The sequence below is a fragment of the Enhydra lutris genome, unplaced genomic scaffold (assembly GCF_002288905.1).
Source record: "Enhydra lutris kenyoni isolate GAN:26980312 unplaced genomic scaffold, ASM228890v2 scaffoldscaffold9, whole genome shotgun sequence".
Lineage (NCBI taxonomy): Eukaryota > Metazoa > Chordata > Mammalia > Carnivora > Mustelidae > Enhydra > Enhydra lutris.
Genome location: NW_019154093.1, coordinates 19,302,400 through 19,324,255, shown reverse-complemented (window position 1 = coordinate 19,324,255; position 21,856 = coordinate 19,302,400). Strand labels below are relative to the sequence as shown.

General features: G+C 34.5%; 1 protein-coding gene across 1 annotated transcript in view; it reads left to right on the top strand.

Moving 5' to 3' along the window:
• The window catches only part of LOC111142830 (ATP/GTP binding protein like 4), a 1,494,143-nt gene that overhangs the window by 299,404 nt on the left and 1,172,883 nt on the right, over nucleotides 1–21,856 (top strand). The window lies entirely within an intron of this gene.

The window sequence follows — 21,856 nt, the reverse complement described above, 5'->3', positions numbered from 1 at the left end:
ATTTTATTTTTTATAAACATATAATATATTTTTATTCCCAGGGGTACAGGTCATTTTTTTTTTAAATAAATATCTATAAGGTACATTTCTCACAGGCCTCAGTTTCAGAAAAAACTTTTCTTCTTTTGTAGAAGAAGGTGTTTATTTATATCTTTTTTTTTTATTATTTAGTTATTTGACAGACAGAGATCACAAGTAGGCAGAGAGGCAGGCAGAGAGAGAGAGAGGAAGGGAAGCAGGCTCTCCGCTGAGCAGAGAGCCCGATGTGGGGCTCGATCCCAGGACCCTGAGACCATGACCTGAGCCGAAGGCAGAGGCTTAACCCACTGAGCCACCCAGGCACCCCTGTTTATTTATATCTTAAAAATAATATGATTCTTGTAACTTGCCTTATCCCCCCCCTCCTTTTTTTTAATCTGTTGGGAAACTCAGATCCAGTTTTATAGTACTTGCTAAGGATACTTAAAAACTTTTTGGTTTATATTTCTGTGTACTAATTTTTCTTTCATTCCGATCATATTAATCTGTCTTTAACCACAATTTCTTCATCTATATTTTCTAACAGTGTTTGTTTTTTATGATCCTGTTCAAATATTTTGAGTGAGAGTATTGATGAAAATAGAAGTAAATGCATATGCCTTAATAAATACCTAATCCTAAGAAGTCATTTATCATTCTGTTATAGTAAGATATCTAGTCATGGAAGACTGCACAGACTTTGTACATACAGTGATACGATTTTTTTAAGTAGATGAAAGCATAACCCTATGACTGAATAGCTAGCTATCTGCCTTCTTCCTTCAGGGTCATCTTTTTCTAGTATACTTGGGAGAAAGGGAGGGTTGGTTTAATTTTCCCTCCCAAGTCAGCCCATCCTGTTTGCTCTTTCAGTTGGCTGCTTGCTTCTCTCTATTTTCCTCAACTGCAGTTAGATTCATGTGTCTGGCAATGGTCATTGTCTGGAATTTAGAGACTGTTACTGGCATGCTGCTTTCAGCAGGAGAGGGGTGCAAGGAACAGTCACTCCAATTTACTGTTGATTCTCTTAATTCTCTACAACACCACTGGCACATGATTCTTTGTAATGACATGGGTGTATATAATGTTTAATGAAGTAAAGCCTAATTGGAAGGAATTAAATAGATGGGAGAACTCTATATTGTTGGCTAAACATGATTTAGGATGAGTGGGAAAAATGTTAAATCCATCACAGAAAACTGCTCAAGGACTACTTTGGTTCCTAGCTTTTCTTCTTAGTTTTACTTACTCTCCCATGAGAGAATTCCTTTTTCAGCTTTTCATAGTAAGAATGACAATATTCTCCCCTTCACCCACCATAGGAAAACCTACACTTTACCTGACCAGAGGTTCACCTGACAGTAGGATTACCCTCTTGTTCCAACAAGACAATTAGTAATTATCAAAATGCATTTCCAAGTCTATATTACTGAGTCTTAAGAGTACAACTTACAGCAGGAGAATTTAGGCACATCTACAACAATCAGTCTTGGCTCTTCAACTTTGGGTCCCCTGTCAAGTCTCTCTCTGCTTCCATGAGAAAGACAGACAACCTCTTGTTCTTCTATTGGTGTCTCACGTCAGTAACTTATGGTTGTAACGTACACCACTGAAAAACAATAATTCTGAAGCAATAGAGTCAATTCATATGAAGGAAGGGAAACATTTTCTTAAAAGCACTATAACCTGCCAGAATTTCTAATTTCCCAAAGGGGTTTACTGATTTCCTCTTTTTGCACACAACACATGCACATCCTTCAGCTTGTATATTACAACCAGGAATTAACTAAATCCTAAGAAATGAGACCTGTTACTTTTCAAACAATAGAATCCTCTATCCTAATTATATCTTTGCTAAATAGAGACTTTTAGTTCTAAAATTATTATGGTTCTTTAACTTTGGGCCACATTAAATTTTTAGCCCAGTTTTTCCTTGCACTTTAATCTCTGTACAAATAATATTCTTACATAGCTACTCTGGTCAGGAGGAGGGGTGGGGAATGGTTTAACTAGACAGGGAAAATGTTTTTCTTTATTTTCTCTTTTAGGGGAAGGGGCAGGGACAGAGATAGAGGGAGAGAAGGAATCTTAAGCATGCTTCATGCCCAGCATGGAACCCAACACAGGGCTTGATCTCACAACCCCTAGATCATGACCAGAGCTGAAGTCAAGAGCCCATCACTTAACTGACTGAGCCATCCAGGTTCCCAGGAAAATGTATTTCTTGTTATACTATCTGAGATAGTTTTTTGGACAGGTTGCTCATAAATTTCAGTTTCTTGTTCTTTGCTCCTCTAGTTGCTTACAGGTATGTTCTTTTTGTTGTTTAAAATGTCTCTCCAGAGTGTTACAATTTTTATACTATATGGTAAAGTCATACACTCTCTTTTGCTGTCTTGCCTATCAGTTAAGCAAGTAACATGAATGTGTTTCAAGGGATTATTATAATAAAAGAGTTGGTGTTGTTTTTATGAACGCTTATTTTTAGAGGTAGAGGAACCAATATTTACTTGATTCTCTGGGCTTCTATCTTCATGTCCAGTGCTATTCTGCTCTTGTGTCAATTGAAATCATGAACATGTTTATCTGGTTTCCTGGAGTGTAATGCTTTATCAACCTCTTTCTTTGGGCCATTGCTTGCTGTACTCACATAATTTAGTTATGGAAGTCTGTCTCAAGATGGCATAAATATGATCTGCTAGAAAGATACGATATATATCTTTCACTCACAGGATATTTGTTTTCATGGTTGTCTATGTGACAGAGAATGGTTTTACGATTAAGTTTGACCTGTGAGGTCTGTTTTTATAATGTCTTTTCCTATCATCTTTTCCATCTCTCTAATTTCCATTAAAATGAGACCTTCATGAATGTGATCTAGTCAGGAGCTTTATTTAGGGCTTAGTACTAGCAAGCAAAAGAAATATTAGTCTGAGTTCATTAAATGAATGTTACAAATTAGAGCATCAAATATACCATACAGACAGGTTTACCTTTTTGGTTTTTTCCCTTGACATTTGTAAGAAGTTATAAAACCTTGGAATATGTGGTTCTGTATCCTAGGACTGATTTCTAAACCCCCAAAAGTGGTTGCTAAATAGTGTGTTTGCAAGAGTCTATGTAAACTAACATAAATATATTTTTACTAAAAAGTAATTTTCTCTCTGAAAAACTTGTATTAAATATTCTTATATGTAAATTTATTATTGATGCAACAAAATACTTATGTGATGTGAAAACAAATCTATTTAAATACTCATGACAAAATTTCAACCAATAAGAGTGGGAAAATGATATGTCTTGACTTTTCAACTCTGTTTTCTTTCCCTCATACAGTTTTTATCTCTTTGAATTAATTTTTGCTTTTTTTGATTCACTGATGCTCAATGTAATAAATTTGGAAAATATAGACAATTATTATAAGCAGAGAAAAAGCACATACACATAATCAAACTATCTAGAAACACATTAACTTTTTGGCATATTTACTTCTAGACTTTTTATTTCCTACTTTATTTTGTGGAGCATAATTAAATTTTTTAGCATATGCAAATTTTTATGTTTTGTTTTAAAATTAAGTAGTATCACAAGCAATTTTCTATCACTAAAAACTTCATAAACATGACTGTACAATAGTTTTTTACAATTGGACCATTTCCTTACTCTGGGGCATAAAGATTATTTTCCATTATCTGTTGTTATAAATAACATTGTAGGGAATATCCTCGTATATGAATTGTTACCCATATTTCATTTTGCTTACTTAGGATAAATTCCTAGGAGGGCAATTGATAGACAAATGGTGTGAATATTTTTGAATTCCTGATACATATATATTACTAGTACAAAATTTATACTGTTTTACTGTCCTATCAGCAATGAGATGCTTTTCCTTGCATTTCTTGCTTTGGATTGTTTCTTAAGTTCAGTATTTCATATATTAAGAATAATTTTTTTCATCACTTACTTTGAACTTTTACACAAATAAATGTGATATAATGCAGTGTTTCAGGACTCTTGTCATAAAGGAATTAATTACATTCCAGGACCAACATGAGATAACAAAAATGATCCATTTATTGTTTTGGCTCTTTTTCTCAATTCAGCAATCCTCTTTAGTTTGGGTGTGCCAACCAACTGTCCTCTGAGGTCTGTAATGGAAAATTTTAAAAAAGAAGTGTTTTTTTTTTTTTTTTTTTAACAATGAAGTATTTCTTACATTACTGTAAGCAGTAATGTGGCTTAAACACAAACACACTTTTTTATATGACATGTCTAATTTGGACTTCAAAATTCTAACAGTTTCCTGCTTCTTTAGTCTCCATCCTGGAGATTTTAGGTACAGTGAAACTTCATCCTGGCCAAAATCAACAGGGCACAGAGGCAGCTTATCATAGTAGAAAGAATACAGACAATGGATTCAAATACATTTGGGTTTAAATCCTGATTCTGATACTTGTGAGTTGTTTTACCCTTGATCTGTTAAATTAATCTCTTGGTGACTCAGTTTTCCATCATCATCATCAAACAAATTGTAATGGTTATGAATATAGATTCTATGTTAGGTAGGGCTGAATTGTAGCCTACCTTTGACTTATTTCACTTACCTTTATACCCTCTAGATCCATCCATGTTGTTGCCAATAAGATTTTGTTCTTTTTTATGGCTGAATAATATTCCTCTGTGTGTGTGTGTGTGTGTGTGTGTGTGTCTGCATGTATCACATCTTTATCCATTCATCTGTCGACAGACACTTGGGTTGCTTCTGTATCTTTACTGTTGTAAATAATGCTGCAATATGTTTAGGGGTGCAAAAATATTTTCAAATTGGTCAATGAAAGAAAAATACCATATGATTTCACCCATATGTGAAATTTAAGAAGAAGAAACAAATGAATAAAGAAAAAAAAAAAAGAGAAAAATTTTCATGTATCACAGAAACATCATCAACAAAGAAACTAAGATACCTAAGACATGAAAAAAGGCCCAAACAATTAGTGAGCATGTACTTTTTTGTTGTATTTTTAATAGAAAGGGAGGGGGACAGGCAGAAGGAGAGGGAAAGAGAGAATCTTAAATAGACACCATGCCCAACACAGAGCTTGATGCAGGGCTTGATCTCACAACCCTGAGATCATGGTGTGAGCCAAAATCAAGAGTCAGATGCTTAACTGAGCCACCCAGGCACCCCATGTAGGATATACTTTTATTCAACAAATATTTAATGACTACCTCTTTGTTCTAAACATAGTTGTAACACTTGGAATATAGTAATCAAGTGAGAAAAAAGATAGGAGCACTTATGGGCTTTCCATTCTAGGTGTATCACTGGGTCAAAGAGAAAGACAAAAAATAGACATAACAAATGAGATATATAGAGAAGACCAAAATGAATTGTCATTAAAGTAGGCCTCCTTGAGAAGGTGACATTTGAGCAAAGACAAAGGATGTAAAGCAATATGCTTTACAAATATCTGGTAGAAGGGCATCCTTACAAGTTGGAATAGCTATTGCTCTAAGCCAATGTCCTGTTGGAATCATATCTGGTTCATTTGAGGTACAGAAAAGAAACCAGTGTAATTAGAGCTGTGTGAACAAGGCAGAAATTAATAGAAAATGTGGTCAAAGGAGTATGTATATGGTAGGGTAGCAGTGGGTTGGTTGAAGTGATGATTTTGTGGGATCTCGTGGATCATAATATAGACATTATCTTTTACTCTGAAGTACAAAAACTATTAGAGGAGTTTAACAGTAGTTACATGATATGACTCATATCATAAAATTATTGACGTTTCCTGGCTAAAAGTAGGCATCAAAGACAGTATGACTGAAGGGTAGAAACAGGGATCCAGTTTGGAGAATTTTGCTCTAATTTTAGTGGGAGAGATAGTGGTTTGGATTATTATGGTTGCAATTTAAATGGTGAAAGATATTTGAAGATACAGCCAGAGGATTTCCTTCTGGATTTGATATGGATATGTATTAAAGAGAGGAATCAGGGATGACTTTAGGGCTTTGGCATGAGTATCTGACCTGCAGAGATACAGAAGGCAGACAGAGGAGCAGATTTTGAGAAAGATGAGGAGCTCATCTTTCATATACATATCGTATATTCAAATACACTAATATTGAATATACATATCGTATATTCAAATACACTAATAAGTAGGCAGTTGGGATACACGAGTCTGGAGTCTTAAAGAGAAGTCAGGATTGAAGCTATATATTTGGAAATTGTTGTCATATAGAGAGTATTTAGTCATAAAACAGGGATGATACTACTATAGGAGTAAGCATAAATAGAAAAGAGGAGAGGAAAAAATAGTGAGTTTATAGGGACCTCTGACTGAGAAGCTAATAAAGGAAACTGAAAAAGAGCAGGTTGTTGGTAGGAGGAAATCCAAGTGTATATTATCTTGGAATGTAACTGAAGAACAACCATGAAGGAGAAGTGAGTAATGCACTGTGAAATATGCTGCTGATAGTTTAAATAAGATGGGGACACAGGATTGATTGTTGGATTTGGGATTATGGAAGTTATTGATAACCTTGACAAATAACAGTTTTAACTGAGTGCTAGAGTAGGCTTTAGAGAATGAGAGAATAATATCCTCAGTGTTCATCAATGTTGTTGCATATTGCAAAATTTCCTTCTTTTCAAAGGCTGTGTAGTATATTGTATGTATACACCACATTTTCTTTATCCATTCATCCGTTGATGGACATTTAGGTTGCAAATTACTGCATGATTCAACTTACATGAGATATTGAAAATAGTCTAATTCATAGAGCCAAAGAGTGGAATGGTGTTTGCCAGGGGCTGTTGGGAGGGGAAATGGGATTTACTAATTGATAGGCTTTGAGTTTCAGATTAGCAAGATGAGTAAGTTGTATTTATCTGCTGCACAATATGTAGTCAGTGGTAATGTATCTTGCTCTTAATATTTTGTTAAGGGTAGATCTCATATTAAATGTTCTTGTCACAATAATAAAAAGAGGGAATGGAGGAGAGACATTGGAGACATCTAATGTAGGCAACTTTTTTTTTGAAGAAGTTCCTTGCAAAGGGGAGAAATGAAATGGAATGGTAGCTAACAGAGGTAGTAGGTCTGAGAAAAATTTTTTTTGCTTAGGTGGAAGAAATAGCTTAAATCCTGATTAACGTGATCTAATATAGAGCAAACAACTGACAGTGCAAAGAGGAAAAGTGATAATTTCTGGAGTGATATTCCTGCATATTGAAAAGGGACAGTTCATAAATTGAAGGATTGCCTTTAGGTAGGAACACAGATAGATGTTTTTCACGTAGTGAGTAACATGTTGAAGAGATGAATGAGTCAGAGCTGATACTAGTAAGTGGATAAAGGTAGTAGAAATAATCTTTGGAGTTTTTTTTTTCTGTCCTTCAATCCTTTCAGTGAAATAGGAAGCAAGATCATCAGCAAAGATTGATGATGGGGGAAGGAGATTTGGAAACTTGAAGTGATACAAGGTATAATGTACTCATCAAAGAGAGTGGAAGAGCAAATGACCTAGAGTATAATACTAACATTTGTTGACAATAGTAAAGGTAACACTGAGATATACAGACATGAATTTAAAGGCATAAAATTCATTGTGTTTTTCACCTAGTCCTTTTAGCTATTAGCCTGCATGTGCAGAATAGGGAGAAAGTTTGATTTAACCATAGTTGTGTTTTTACTTTTCCTGAGGAAACAGTATTTATTTTATTATTATATTTTTACTTTTAAATCAACTTGTTGAGATATGATTTTTCATACAAATTAAAATGTATCACAATCAAAATATAAAACATTTCCATTACTACAAAGAGTACCCTCATACCACCTCAGAGTTAATCCTTTCCCCCCCCGTATTGTTGTATCCTTTTACTTTATCACTAGCAATAAATGAGAATTTTCACTTGTTTTCTTTTGGTATCTTATGTTTCTCTCATCATGTTTATGTTATATATTAAATCCTTGAATATGTTTATAATATACTTGAATATATTTATAACTGTATAAAGACTGTGAGAATTCTATTATCTTTGTCATTTCTGGGTAGATTTGTATCAATTGATTTTTCTCCTGATTATAGATCACACTTCTACTTTTTTGCATATCTAGACATTTTTTATTAAAGCTGACATTGTTATTATGACATTGTTGATTGTTTAGACTTTTTTTCTTTTTTTAAAGAAAAATTATTCAGAATTTTTTGTTTTTGTTTTTGTTTTTTTGGGCAGACAGTTATTTGTAAAGCAGCTTGACTTTTTTGAGGCTTCTTTTAAAACTTTGTTAGTGGGGCGCCTGGGTGGCTCAGTGAGTTAAAGCCTCTGCTTTCGGCTCGGGTCATGATCCCAGGGTGCTGGAATCGAGCCCTGCATTGGGCTCTCTACTTGGCAGGGAGCCTGCTTCCCTTCCTCTCTCTCTGCCTGCCTCTCTGCCTACTTGTGATCTCTGTCAAATTAAAAAAAAAAAAAACAAAACAAAAAAAAAAAAAAAAACAAAACTTTGTTAGTGCAGGCCTTGTTCAGTTGATGGTACTTCAGTTCTAGTAGGGTGAGACACAGCCTTTTAAGAGTGTCTACTGAATGCTGCAGATACCCAATGGGGTCTCTCTATTCTGGTGACAACTGCAATGTTTCCAGTCCCTGTGTCTTGAAAGTCAGAGTAATAACAGGAGTTATCTCATTTGTTTCTTTTCTCTTAGGGATCCTAGCTTTATGATACCTAGTGTCCAATGTGTGAAAACACCTGTATATATATCTTATGCAGTTTTTTAGTTGTTCATGATAAGAGGGCAGATATGGAGCAATTACTCCCATTGTGATTATGAAGGCTTGCTTCTCAGTGTTGCTAAGGCAGGTCTAGATTAGCTTCTAGTTTAGGGTTGGTTTAACCCTGCCACTAAGATATGATCTTTCTGGAGCCTTTGCTGACGTATTCATTGAGCCCTCCACTTTGGTTTGTTTGGATTTGAATGTCTCCCGGCTCTGTGTGAGTTTTTGGATTTCTTCCACCACTTTCTTGTAGTGGTTCTTTGCCTATTTTCCTGGAGTCTTATCTTATGCATATACAGCTTTGCATTCAGCCAGAGAATCAAGTTGGACCCAGTACAGTTTTCCGGAGTTTTTTCTGTGCATGGTCTTCTCCACTGCTCTGGTCTATAATTTTAACCACATTATCTCCAAGCCAACTTCTGGAACTCCAGCTTCTGTTTCTTCAGCTCAGTGAGTTATCATTCATTTTACATGAGTTCCTTTGCCTTGCATCATAGTTCTGAAGGTGCCTCCAGACAGAAAACTTTAGTGATCCCAGGGCTTACCTGATTTGTTTCCCTATCTCAGAGATCAGTCATGAGTTGCCAGCTCTCTAATGCTGAAGAAAAGCTGTTTTATGTATTTTGTCCAGTGTTCTGCTTGTTTATACTGGGCAGATAATTTCAGAAGCAGATAGTCTGTTATGGTTGTAAACAGAATGTGCTTGTGTTTTCACCAGTAGAGACCACAAACTAAGAGAAGAATGAGAGCCCAGGGTACATTCAAGAAAGCCTGGAGAAGGAATATACATTAAGGGGATAAGGAGTAATAGTAAGGTGAAAGGTGGTGAAAACATGATAGATCAGTACTTTGAAGGTAGGATAACCATATTATCCAAATCCAGTAAATTTTGAGAGTAAAAGATGATCTAATAATTACAACTAGATAGCACTCATAAACCAGAACTTTTCTAAGCAAACAGAGACTTTACTCATCTTTGTGGACATTCTAATGAAGTGAAAGTAGTTTGGTAAGTAGTGTACTATAGTAAGCTTCAAAGAGAATTGGTGGTCATTAGAGAGTAAAACGAATGAATGAAATTGAAAGAAATGCACTTAATGCAATTATTGGTAATATCAAGGTATAGAGTAAGTCTGTATGTGTAGCTATATACAATATAATGGAAGGTAAGATATAGGAGAGATACAGGGATGATATAGTAGCCAGAATGTTGGGAAAGATTATCTCTGTATACTGGAGAAATGACAGTGAGGCCTGAACAGCAGTCATTAAGAAATAAGGAGGAATGACAGAGAAGTAGGGAGATGCTAGCAATAATGAGATAGAGTAGAAAAATAATCAGATGGGTTGAAATTCAAAGATGTGTTTGTGGACATAAAAGCTCAATATAAGATGTCAGTTCTCCCCAAATCAACCTATTATTTTAACACAGTTCCAATTAGAATCTCCCCAATTTTTTTTTTTTATTTTCAGCATAACAGTATTCATTGTTTTTGTACCACACCCAGTGCTCCATGCAGTCCGTGCCCTCTCTAATACCCACCACCTGGTTCCCCCAACCTCCCACTCCCCCACCTCTTCAAACCCTTCAGATTGTTTTTCAGAGTCCATAGTCTCTCATGGTTCACCTCCCCTTCCAATTTCCCTCAACTCCCTTCTCCTCTCTAACTCCCCTTGTCCTCCATGCTATTTGTTATGCTCCACAAATAAGTGAAACCATATGATAATTGACTCTCTCTGCTTGACTTATTTCACTCAGCATAATCTCTTCCAGTCCCGTCCATGTTGCTACAAAAGTTGGGTATTCATCCTTTCTGATGGAGGCATAATACTCCATAGTGTATATGGACCATGTCTTCCTTATCCATTCGTCCGTTGAAGGGCATCTTGGTTCTTTCCACAGTTTGGCGACCGTGGCCATTGCTGCTATAAACATTGGGGTACAGATGGCCCTTCTTTTCACTACATCTGTATCTTTGGGGTAAATACCCAGTAGTGCAATTACAGGGTCATAGGGAAGCTCTATTTTTAATTTCTTGAGGAATCTCCACAGTGTTCTCCAAAGTGGCTGCACCAACTTGCATTCCCACCAACAGTGTAAGAGGGTTCCCCTTTCTCCACATCCCCTCCAACACATGTTGTTTCCTGTCTTGCTAATTTTGGCCATTCTAACTGGTGTAAGGTGATATTCCTCTTTTGATTCTCCTTGTATCTTTCGTTTTGTTTCTTCTGATTCTTCAGAAGTCCTTCATGGGCTTCTCCTATCCTACAAACTCCTTAAACATTGATACTCACCATGATTCTATCTCACATCATTATGTCTTATATTTATATCTCTTTTCCATAGTCCCATTTGTATCTTTAACTGAAAATCTCTCTTGAAATTGAAACATCTGGATTCAACTGCTTTTTACGTCACCACTGAATGTCCCATGGTGTCTCAAACTCATCATTTACAAAAGTGAGCTCTTATCTTATTTAAATCTGCCTCTTCTATCTACTGTATATTCTAGTGAATGTTACTATTCTCCATGCAGTCATTCAAACTGGAAATGTGGGAGTTATCATAGACCTCTTCCTTGTGGATCCATTTCTAAAAATAGTAATAATGATAATTATCATAATTTTAATGTAACCAGTTTAGTGATCACTTATGCTGTGCCAATACTATGCTTAATGCATTATTTTCAGTCTTCACACTAACTTTCGGAGGTTGGTACTATTATCATCTTCATTTTATAAATGAGAAAATCAAATTTGCTTCTTGTTTTAACACTTCTTAAACCACTTCCTGAATTTCTATGTGTCTTTCTATCTCTGCTACTGCATTCAAGTTCAGTCTACTATGTTAAGTTGCCTGACAATGGTGGTCATCTTTCAACATGTAGCTTTGTCCAGAGTCCTGCACTATTTAAGTCTGTCTTTCACATTGACCTGTTTATTTATTTTCTATAAATTGCAAATCTGACTTTGTTAATTCATTGCTAAAGTCCTTAAATGTTCCCTATTCCCTTAAAGTCCAGATTTCTTAGCCTGGCATATGGTGCTCTTCATGGTCTGGCTTCTATCTAGTTTTCTTTGCCATAAAGACTTATTGGCCTTCTTGTAGTTTCCTGCAGAGACCATGTTGTTTCTTACCTCCCTACATTTTGCTTGTTCCTGTAATGCCCTTCCAATACTTCTTGATTTGGATTAAGTTCATGCTTTGGAGTCATACTGCCAGGGTTCATATTCTACTCAACTATTTATTGTGTGACCTTGGACAAGAATTTTATGCTCACTATGTCTTAGTTGCCTACCTACACGACACAGTATAACCAAGCTATTAAAGTTTTGCTTGACACTTAGAAAGCCCTCCATAAATGTTATTTTTCTTGCATTAATATTTAACATATTTATTGTGTACCTATGATATGCTAGACACTGTTTGGGGTAGTCAGGAATCAGCATTGAATAAAAGTCAGGGTTCTTCTTTTCTGGGGAAGCTTATGTTTTATTATGAGAAAGAAAGTCAGTAAATAGGAGAAAGTAAATAAGTTATTTATAGAAAGTGGCACATGTTACCACAGTTTGTTTATCCAGTTAAGGGATTTTGCAGATGTTTCCAGTTTGGGGAAATTATAAGTTAAACTGCTATAAAAATTCTTGTACTTTTTTATGTTTGCGAATATAAGTTTTCATTTCACTTGGGTAAATACTTGGGATCAGGATTGCTTGGTCATATGGTAAGTATATGTTTAACTTTGTAAGTAACAGCCAAACTGTTTCTCAAAGTGGCTATATCAGTTTACATTTCCATCAGCAATGTATGAGAGTTCTAGTTACTGCATATCCTTGTCAGCACCTGGTATCAGTTTTTAACCATTTTTTTAATCTTATCGATTCTAATAGATGTGCATTTGTATCTTCTGATTTTAATTTGAATTTTCCTAATGACTAAAAACTTTGGACATCTTCATGTACTTATTTGCTATCTCTATTTATTCTTTGATGAAGTACCTATCCAAAATTTGTTAGTGTTTTAAATTGGGTTGTTTTATTACTAAGATTTGAGAGTTTCTTGTATATTCTAAGTATAAATCATTATCACCTGTTTTGCAAGTATTTCCTCTCTGACTGGGATCGATCTTTTTATTCCTTTAAAAGTATCTTTTATAGAACAAATTGGTAGTTTTTGTAAAGTCCAATTATTTCCTCTGTTATGGATCATGCTTTTGATGTAAATTCTTAGAAATCTTTGTCTAACTGAAAACCACAAAATTTTCTCCTATGTTTTCTTCTGAAACTTTTGTGGTCTTAGGTTTGAAATTTAAGTCTATGATTGATTTTAAATTAATATTTACATATGGTGTGAACTATGGATTGAGTTTTTCTTAGAAAGTTGTTGTTTTATGTATCTTTTGCGTATGGATATCTATTTCAGTACCATCTGTTAAAAACAACAACAACAACAAAAAAAACCCTGCCGTTTCTGTATTAAAATTATTTGCATCTTGTTTTAAATCAGTTGACCTTTTATGTGTGGGTCTATTTCTGGATTCTATTTTGTTCCATTGAATTATATTACCATCATTTCTCCAGTTCCACACTATCTTGATATCTGTAGCTTAATATCAAGTCTTAAAATCAGGTGGTGTAAGACTTTCAACTTGTTATCTTTTTCCAATTCTTTTGGTTATTCTAGCACTTTTGCCTTCTCACATAAATTTTAGAATAAGTTTTTTGATTTCTACAAAACAAAGTCCTGCTATCCTGCTGGGATTGTGATTGGAATTGTATTGAATCTTTAGACGTGTAGGAGAAATTGGCATATTGACATCTTAACAATATTGTTTCTTCCAATCCATGAGGTATAAAAATATATATCTTTCCACTTATTTTATGTCTTATTTAATTTCTTTCATCAATTTTTTTTATTTCTAAGTTTTTTTTTTCAACAAAGAGATGTCACTTATGTTTTGTTAGATTCATGCCTGAATATTTCTTTTCTTTTTGGTACTATTGTAAATAAAATTATTTAAAAGTTTTTAATCGCTAATTGTTCTTTGTTAGTGTATATTAATATGACAATGACCTTATAATCTGGATCCTTGCTAAACTGACTAATTTCTTCTAGTGGCTTATTTGTTGAGATAATCTGCATAGGTAACTACGTCATCTAGGAGTAGAGAATGTTTATATCTGCATGACTTGCTTTGTTTTTTTTTTAATTCAGAAACTTTTTCTTGTTGCTTCCACAAGCTATGGCCGCTATTATAGTGATGAATAGGAGTAGTGAGAGTGACCTGATAGTCTTATTCCACATTTTAGGGGAATGCTTCCAGCCTTTCATCATTAAGTATGAATTTACTTAAGATGTTATGTAGTTTATTATTTTTTTTGTAGATTAAATTGAAGGCATTCCATTTCACTCTGAATTTGCTGATAGGTTTTAGCAAGAATGGAGGTTGAATTTTGTCAAATGCCCTTGCAGCTTTTAAAGCAAATCATAGTCACAAAACTTCACAGTTGAAAGTAATATTACCTTAATGACCATTTCCTCATATCTGAAGCTGGCATATTTGCTGTCACCTGAAAATTATATTCTTAGAGTAACATGATGATTCTCTATAACTAAAATATATATAGCTGCAGAAGGGACTTTACTAGATTTTCATTTATTTATTTCATAATATATACAGTAAACCTGTGAAGTAAGTATCATTAAATTAGGCAACAAAACTGAGACAAATAGAAAGTTAGTAAGTAGCTGAAAGTCAGCAGTCTAGCCACCTATGACAACTTTATATTCTCCTAATATATTGTGTTCTTTTTGTCTTTTATCCTTTGTATCCATGTTTCTAGGATATCTTTACACTCTTCATCTTTCAAACTTTATATCTTTTCTTATATATAAAAACCCTGATGTTTAGAATGATGAAATGAGTCACTCAACGTTTTACATTTAGTTATATGGCAGAGCTAAGCTTACAGCTCAGATATCTTGACTTCCATACTAGTTCCTTTGCCCCTTTACTAAGGTCTGATCTGGTGTTCATTTTAAATATAGTTTCATTTTCTTTTCTTATTTTTGTCTCCCATAATGCAAATGTCTTGGGGACTTTGCCAATGCTTCTCTGGTAATGTTGTACATATAGATTTGTGGCAAACAACTTTCACTTTCAAAAATTAGTATATCAAACCTAATTTTATACCAAGATTACTCTTGTCTCATTGATTCTATTGCTCTACTGAATTACAAGTAGAGTGTAGAATAATTGCTTTTGGATTGATTATAATAAATTTTTCTAAATTGTTTTAAATTTGTAGTATCTAAAGTGATATTGATATAATACAGGAATTTTCTCTTAAACATTTGGAAATAATATATTGTTAATGTGTGTCATTAAGTGAAAACACTAGTGTATAAATGGACTGGATAAATGGCAACCAAATATGGAAGCATTTTCTTTTCCTTTTTGTTCTCTTTTCATTTTCTCCAAAGATAAAAAGTTAATCTGTAAAATATAGTATTTGATGATTCAACAATATTTACTGTGTCATATTTAAAAAAAAACATGTCTGAAAAATAACTATGTTTGGTTCAGGGTATTTCACTTCTGTATGTAATTGTTATTCACTGATTTCTCTTTTTTAAATTCCTTTAGTCAGTTGACTGAATATACTTTATTACCCAATTCCACTTCAAAAGAATGGAAGAAAGTTGGGATCAAAGAAGCTGAGCTACTTTCTTTTACTGAATTCATCTGAGTATGTAATGAATGCTTAGATTGGGAGTATGAAACAAGTAAGGGAGAGTGGAATTAAACATGCCTGAATTTAAATTCTAGCTTAATAACTACTCAGTAGTGTTGCTCTCAGCTAGTTACTTAACCTCTGAGTCTCATTTTGCATACCAAATAATATTATTTCAAGGCATTGTTGTTTATATTAAATGAAATAACTACATTTGTTAATTTTGTTTAAAATTAAGTAATGAGCATGTGGTAAAGTCCCTGACACATGGTTTACTTCAGAAAACATTTGTTAAACTTTTTCAAGAAGTATTAAGAACCTGTTGTTATATGCCAGGCACTATGCTAGGCACTGAAGATATAGTGGCAAAAAAAGTCCTATAAGTCATTGATTTTATATTTTACTGAGAGAAGCATAAACAGATAAGTAAATGAACCTACAAAATATTATGTTAGTTTAGTGATATGTTTTATGAGGATAGTGAGCCTTATTACTCCTCTAAATTATTATTTTAGATTCTAAGGTAGTAACACTCACTGTCTAAATCTTGTATGTACAATTAAGGCTCAGATGATTCTCCAAGCATCATAGAACACTGTTGCAGTGTTGTTAACTGATAAACAAATAACTGAGTCATTGATGAAAAATGGGAGTATGACTAGGGAGAGTAGTTATTTATTCAACACACATGTTCATGACCCACTGTGAATCAAGGCATTTGCATAAAGAAGTCCATTTTTGCACTAACGGGACATGTGCTCTAGTAATGAGGATGAATCAAATATACAAAAGTGAAAATCAATGAATAAAATAATGTTTAGTACTAGAAATGGAGGTAAAATACTATGAAAGCTTACCATTTTTAGTTGGGTCAGGGCTCAGGGAATGTTTAAAGCAGGGTTATAGAGAGAAGATGTTACTAGATCTAGTCCTCAGAGCTAGTCTTGAATAGGGATATTCATCTTAGTTGAATAAATATCATAAACCTCATATGATAGCCAGAAGCTTCAATTTAATAGGAAATAAGTGGTAAAAACAATAAAATTGTATCATGGTGTCAATTTATGTAAAGCAAAACATATCTTTCCATTTTCATTAAGATTGCAAAGTTGGCCATAGAGTAGGGAAGTCATATTTTACCATTTATTGTACTTTAACATCAACATTCTGTGACATGATATGAAATGGTTACTTGTTTATAAGGAAAACTCTCATATGAGTTTCACTATGAGGAATTTTGTGTTGGATTCTTTTTTCTTTTAGTCTTTTTGTGTGGTTTTTAACTGCTAAACAATTAAAGAAGATCCATATTTAGACTGGAAACTTATTGTGACATAAACTTATAAATATTGCTGGTGCAATATAAATAAAACACAGATGTAGAAAGTGAAAACGATCTTTATGCAAATGAAACTCTGGGTACTAGAAACAGAGGATCTTAGACTAGATGAGTCTTAAAACTATGGGTTGTTTGGCTGATATACTGCCAAAGGAATGAGAGATTGATATTTAAATTTTATGCAAAGTTTCATGGGTAGTCTAAGCCTTGCTTTGGCAGAACAAAAGCAATAAACTCACAAGGAAAAGGCACTGAAACTTGTAGGCTTTGATTTGCTAAGTGTATGGAGAAAGCTTTGAAGTCTAACCAGATGAACTGTGAGAAACTCCCATAATGTTCCCATATGAATCTGGAATGGTCCAAACTGCTTGGAACCTGCCTATGTTTGTGTTCACCTTTGTTTTTATTTGTTTTAATTATTTTTTATTTTTTTATTATTTCAGTGTTCCAGGATTCATTGTTCATGCACCATACCTAGTGCTCCATGCAATACATGACCTCCTTACACCTTTGGATTTTAACTAGCTTACTTCCAGCATGCTGTAGAGTGACAAACTAAATACTGATGACTTTTTGATCTTGAATTCCAGTTTCACCTGATCAATCTTTCTAGCTGTCTACTAGATGCCTCCATGTCAATACTGAGCAACAACTTGCCCCAGAGTCTGTATCTTCCTTTTAGTCTTTTGGTTTATTGCATCACTGTTTATTTGATTACACAAACTAGAATTTTGGGGCTTTGTCCTTGATGATTCATTTATTATTCATGCTATACCCTCAATTTGGAAAGCTTTTCTCTAATTCTCAATTTGCCTGGCTAACCAGTCCTTTAAGATACAGGTAAAAAGTCTCTTCTCTGAGTAGCTTCTCCTTACTTCTATATTATGCTCCTACAGCTTTTGTGCTTTTGCTAACCTGTTACAAGTTACAGCTATCACAAGCTGTAACTGATGGTTTGTATGCCTCTTCTCCCACTCCCCCAGGATTTTTAGCTAATTCATATTAGGAACAGAAACTTGATGATTCCTTATTTATATTTCTGCAAAATGGAGCTTTTTGTGAGGAATTAATGAGCTTATACTGGGATAAAAAGTATCAATAATACTTAGCTATTATTATTATTACCATTATTAATATAAAAATACTATTATCTTGATTTTCCCAATATTTGATAAGATACCTGCCTTTAAAAAATGAATATGTTAATAAAGTGAATGTATTTTGCAACTATCTTTGCATTGACACCATGGTACTATGTCATTTTTGCCATCAAGACTCCACACTTTTTGGGGTATCCACACTTTCCTTTTAGGTTGATCTGCTTCTCATGTATATGCTCTATTTGCCAGAATCTGTACCTGAACTCAGAGGCCTGGTACATGTTTTTTTCTTTCAACTTAAAATTTATGTAGGGACCTTGGACCCAGTGAACAATGATTGCATACAGATAAGATGATGAAATTCAACATTGCGATAACACAGCTATTACAATTATCTGACAAGGATTTTAAAACAGCCATTATAAAAATACTTTAACAACCTTTTACAGCATACCTAAATGGGAAAATGATAAGTTTCAGTAAAGAAATAAAAACTGGAAAGAGGAACCAATGAGAATTTTAGAACTGGAAAGTATAATAAACTAAATTTAAAAAAACTCCAAGGACTCAACAGAAGAGAGAAGAGAAGAACAAACAGTAAACTTGAATATAGAACATAAAAATTACCCATTCTGAACAAAGTAGGAAAAGTAAAAATTGAACAGAGCATTAGGAACATGTGGGAATATAACAGAAGATCTAATATTTGTGTCATTGGAATGCCAGAAGAAAAGATGAAAAAGATTGGGACTAAAAAGTATTCAGACATATAATAGGTGAAAAATCCTCAAATTTGGCAGAGACAAACCTATAGATTGAGTGAACCACAAAATGGATAAAACCAAATAAAAATATGGCAAAATACATAATAGTCAAACTATAAGGAGAAAAAAAGTTCATTATCTGTAATGAAAAAACAATTTGAATGACAGAAGATTAATCATCAGAAACCATGGGATCAGAAGGAAGGGCTTAAACATTCAAGTTCTGGTAGAAAAGAACTGAACTGCCAACTCAGAATTCTGTATCCAGTGAAAATGTCCTTCAGGAATAAAGAGATAAAGCATTTCAGATAAAGCAAAACTAATACAAATATTTGCGAAATGACAATATTGGCTAAAGAGGTTTTTAAAATGAAAAGAATATGATAAAAGAATGAACCTTGTAATTAGGAAGGGAGAAAGAAAACAACACAAAGAGCAAAAATATAGTTGCATACAATAGATTTTTCTACTCATGAATATTTTTAATTATGTTTGAAAGTTGAAATATAAATTAGAACATTTTCTAATGTGGGTCTCAAAGCATGTAGAGGAAATACTTCTGATAATTGTTATATAAATGGTAGAGAGCAAAAGTATGCAAGGGGTTGTAAAGTGTTTTTTTTGTTTTGTTTTGTTTTTTAAAGATTTTATTTATTTGACAGAGATCACAAGTAGGCAGAGAGGCAAGCAGAGAGAGAGAGGAGGAAGCAGGCTCCCTGCTGAGCAGAGAGCCCGATGCGGGACTCGATCCTAGAACCCTGAGATCATGACCTGAGCCGAAGGCAGAGGCTTAATCCAATGAGCCACCCAGGTGCCCCAAGGGGTTGTAAAGTTTTTAAACATTTTACTCAAATTGGTAAATGTTGATATCAATAGACTATGATAAGTGAAATATATATATTAACTTATATATATGTATATCGTATATATATAGCAATACCTAGAACAACCAATAATAGTTAATCAAAGAGATACATTCAAACACACTGTAGATAATTCAAATGGCATTCTTGAAAAAAGATAAAAGTCTAAATCATCAATAAGAATACATGAAAAAAGAAACAAAAAAATGAAATACCGAGATAACTAACAGAAAACAAAATAAAATGATAGGATTGTGCCATACCATTTCAGTGATTAATTAATTAATTGTAAGTGGTCTGAATATGCTAACTGAAAGGTAGAAATTGATAGTGCTAAAAAAATTGTATACTGTTTACAAAACTGTTTACTATCACTTCAAATATAATGTTATAGATTGGTGGAAAACAAAACAATGGAAATACAAACCATAGAGACACCAATCTGAAGAAGGAATGGATATATTAATGTCAAAGAAAGTAGACTTCAGAGCAAAGAAAATTATCAGAGAGGGACTTTACATAATGACAAGTGTCAGTTCACCAAGGAGACAATAAAGGTGTATGCACCAAACAACAGAGCGACAAATGGTATGAAGCAAAAACTGATAGATAAAAAAAAGGAATACAACTTACCAAAATTTGTTGAATGCAGTTTAAGTAGTGCTGAGAGGAAAATTTATAGTATTAAAAAACTTATTGTTAGAAAAGAATAAAGTCTAAAATCAGTAATATAAACTACTATCCTGAACAATCTAGTAAAGAAGAGCAAAATGAACCTAAAGCAAGCAGAAAGTAAGAAATAATAAAGAGAACAAAGCCATATAAATTGAAAAGAAAATACCAGTAAAGAGAATTGATATAACAACAAAAGCTGGTTCTTCGGAAAGGAACAAGGAAAGGATTAAAAAAAAAAAAAAAAAAAACAAACTAGAGGAGGAAAAAGCTGGCAGAGGATTAGGAGACCCTATTTTAACTGGACCCCTGAATTAAGCTAGATATTTTCCACACCATTCTGAACACACTCCAAATCAGTCTGAGATTTAAGATGATATATCTGAATCTCTACAAACAGAATATCTCTTGCAGTTGATCTCGAGGTATGAAGCAGGGAGCTGGAATTCCCTGGACAGATATTAGAAGATAAATGGAAGTGGCGGGGGTTGGGGGTGGTGGGTAGTTGCCATAAGTGCCTGAGCTGGGAAGGCGAAATCGCACAGGAGCACAAAAGCCTCCAATGCTGGGGACTGGACACAGACTCGCAGAACAGCAGTGGCAGGTGAAAGGACTTTAGGGCAGCTCCCCAGACTGCAAACTGTAGCTATGGGTGTGTGCGTGCGAACTAGGGGTGGCTGGCGGTTTTAGAAGCACAAAGGGCAAAGATATGCTTGGGCCCGGAAGTAAGGGCTGGGAGTGCTGCTCTGGGGTGCACAACCCAGGACACTGTGGTTTTTAGCAGCACAGACAGAAACAGAGATAGTGTGGCCTGGAGAGCTGAGTGAATATCAGACTGTGATCTCTCTGTTCTGAGACAGAGGTTTGGATACAGTCACTTCTGCTATGACTCTTGGAAAACACAGAGAGCCACCAGGGAAAGCTGCCAAAGAACAAAAGCGTCCCAAACCAGATTTCACTGAGCCCATCCCCCCCACCCAGGGGTGCAGGGCAACTCTGCCCAAGTAGGGTTACCTGAGTAGCAGCACGGCAGGGCCTTCCCCCAGAAGACAGGCTGGAAGAACAAGAGGCCGACAACCCTAATGTCCCTATAAAACAGGTGCATCTTGCTTGGGTTGTGGTAAATAATTTGGACTGTACATTCCCTCAACCACTCCTCAACAGAATGATCAAGAAGAGGAACCCCCAATAAAGGAAAGATTAAAAGATTGTGGCCTCTGTCACAGAACTAATGGATATGGGTATAACCAAGATGTCAGAAATTGACTTTAGAGTAACAGTTATCAAGGAACAATAATTATTAACGATGATATAGCATCTCTAAGGGCAGAAATCCGATCTAATATGGCCAAACTTAAAAATGCAATGAATGAAATGCAGTGTAAGCTGGACATGCTGACTGCTAGGTTACACAGGGTAGAAGAACGAATTAGTGAGACAGAGGATAAGATGATAGAAAAGAAGGAAATTGAGGCAGCATAGGATAAATTAAAACCCAAGGAATCAAACTGAAATTATTAGTGAAAACACGAAATGTTCCAATATCAGAATTATTGGCATCCCTGATGGGTTGGAGAGAG